This window comes from Montipora capricornis, chromosome 7, assembly GCF_036669925.1.
Source record: "Montipora capricornis isolate CH-2021 chromosome 7, ASM3666992v2, whole genome shotgun sequence".
NCBI lineage: Eukaryota > Metazoa > Cnidaria > Anthozoa > Scleractinia > Acroporidae > Montipora > Montipora capricornis.
Window position 1 is genome coordinate 27,888,894 of NC_090889.1, and position 2,500 is coordinate 27,891,393.

A 2,500-nucleotide genomic window follows, 5' to 3' on the forward strand; every position below is an offset into this window, starting at 1 on the left:
CAAGAGATGCAATTTTCAGAGAACGGAAGAATGTTGAGCTCTCATTTACCAAATTTTCCATTTCATGTTTTCATTTAATTTAACTTTTCTGATCATAATTGGACGCATTCCCCTTTTCAATTTTCTGAAATCCATTATCAGTCGGGTATGGAAAAGTAAGATGTGGCAAAACAAATGTTACCGATATTACAATTTTTATTGCAATAAAGTTAGCAACAAAGAAGTAGGAAAGAAGCGAGATTTAAAATTCTGGAACGTGACTGCACACCGTTTCCTTTCCAGCAACACACCCAGCATTTTACAGTCGAACTCGTTCCGTTTGTATTTAAAGCTTACTGTACATAAATATTTAAACTTGAATGTGTTGAAGCTATTTAACTAAATTGGTTCCCCCATTGAGAGGATGAGTCGGGTGAGTATGTTAATAGTTTCTATGAGTAGTTCCCTCGGTTTCTGATTGTGACCAACTCACTGCACTCTTTCTTATACAATATACTTTCCTTAGAACTGTAGCCCTCCAGGAATATAAAAAAAAGAGTCACGAAAGTCAACAACCATGACGAAATATCGATAAAGACATCGGTTTAATTTTGCTATCTTGAACAATACATTAGCTATCGCATGCATTTTCATGATAATAATTTCATTTGTTCGATAGATGGCGATCCACACGATAATGTTAACCCAACATCATCCACTGTCGAACATTCCATGTTGGCACTTAAAGCCTAAGCGTCACAAGTGATAATGAACTTTTTTGTATACTCAATGCAAATGGTGACCTGTTTTTTCATGTCCAGTTCTTTATAAGTGAATCCATGAAATTTTATTGAACGTTTAATAGTGTAATTTTCACTTGTCGTCTCCTCTTTTCATTTTTCACCCTTTGTGTGTGTGGATGCTTTGTGGTTGTTTTTCTCTTTGCCATTTCTGGCCCAATCTAATTAATTGTGATCTGTAAATAATTTTCGATCTCGAAGTGAGCCCTCTCGATGAGCACTGTTAAATCTTAGGGCCAACTTTGCCAATACATACGTGTTTTTTTTAAAAATTGGAGAAATGGGTTATACAGTGCAATACGTAAGTTTCTATAGCAACAAAGTGGCGGAATGACTTTTGAGTATATGATAAATAAAAAATCAGTGAACGTGTCTTGCATTTCGTGACTTATTGTCACTCGTGATGTTTTGGAAAGTTCTCAAATTTTGACAACATTACTCGCACGTGTCCATAAATCACGAAATGCGTTTGCGTTCATAAGATTTCCTATACTTAAAATATTTAAGTGTCAAGTGTCTTGAGCGCAAGGTTCACTAATTCGGGACAACGTATAAAAAATCAAATCAAATCAACGCATGTCAAATCGTATGTCGGTTTTTATAGAGGAGAGAGGAAAACTGGAAAATCCGGATAAAAAGCTCTCGAAGCGGAACAGAGAACCAACAAACTCAGTCCACATGTGACGCTGATTCTGGGAATCAAAACAGGGCCACATTGGGAGACGAGTGCTTTCACCACTGCACCATCGCTGCTCCCTAAACTGCCCAGTGCTTTATTAAATTATACTGGTCAGATGAGGTAAGTTACTGAGGATGATAAACCTTTTCCTTTTTGGAAAACACTCCTCCCCCTCCCCCTCCCCCTCCCCCATTCCCAGAGTATTTTCATTAAGACGTACAGGAAGACCTCCTTCTGTCGACGACAAAAAGTTAGAGTTTTTTTTTCAGCTCTTTGAATAAGGAAAAAGTAAACAAATAAAAGAAAACCCAAACTTAAAAAATATTTGAGTCTAAATCTGTGCAGATCGAAATAGTCGCATTACATATTGTTATTCACTTCCAAATCAGTCAAGGATGTTATTCAAATTAGAAGTTCACGTTAACTTTTTTTAAAAAAAAAAGTACTTCTAACTAAGAGGTCCACCGTCCTCGGACAACTTTCTTCGCAGACCCCTTAAACAAAAGGCGGCTTGGCGAATAAGATGAGACTCCTTACCTTTGTCGATAAAACGGAAGAGAACAGGGAGAGTTTAAAAGCAGTTCAGGGCTGTTGATTCGGCGATAAAATGTATATAGTAAAGAATTACGCGAACCAGATGCCAATCATTTAGTTGAGATTCCTGGAAACTACTTCCGCTTTTCCTTTAGGGAAGAACCTCCATAGATAACGACTTCCAATTCGCTGAAGCCTACCGCAGTGTCACGTAGTATGTTGGCTGTCTACACTAACTTTATAAGGCAATACACGATATCGTGATCCCTTTTTGAATTGAAGCTATTCTGGGTTATTAATTCGGCAATAAAACTACAGTCTGTACGTGAACTGATGCTAATCATTTTAATTTAGATTTCTGGAAACTAGTTCAGTCCGCTTTTGCTGAGGGCGATAACGACTTTCCATTTTTCAATTCTCTGAGGACTGACCGGAGTGTCACGTAGTCATATGATATGTCTAAATTAATTTGCACACACACAAGGCGCTACACGATATATTGATATAA

The 2,500-nt window shown here is 37.4% G+C and overlaps 1 protein-coding gene and 1 long non-coding RNA gene across 5 annotated transcripts in view; one reads left to right on the top strand and one right to left on the bottom strand.

Moving 5' to 3' along the window:
- LOC138056760 (fibronectin type III domain-containing protein-like) overlaps positions 1-2,500 on the bottom strand; it is a 28,571-nt gene that overhangs the window by 20,399 nt on the left and 5,672 nt on the right. The window contains exon 1 of one of the 3 annotated variants that reach the window (XM_068902639.1): positions 1,996-2,205. The exons of the other annotated variants lie outside the window; for them this stretch is intronic. The gene's annotated coding sequence lies outside the window, so the exon portion shown is untranslated. Of the gene's footprint in view, positions 1-1,995; positions 2,206-2,500 lie in introns of those variants that run through there. 3 annotated transcript variants of the gene reach the window in all.
- Positions 1-2,500, top strand: part of LOC138056765 (uncharacterized) — a 4,180-nt gene that overhangs the window by 1,400 nt on the left and 280 nt on the right. Inside the window, exons 1-2 of one of the 2 annotated variants that reach the window (XR_011133532.1) lie at positions 276-412; positions 1,384-1,578. This is a non-coding gene — a long non-coding RNA (uncharacterized lncRNA). Of the gene's footprint in view, positions 1-275; positions 413-1,383; positions 1,579-2,500 lie in introns of those variants that run through there. The other variant, XR_011133533.1, reaches the window with a different exon arrangement.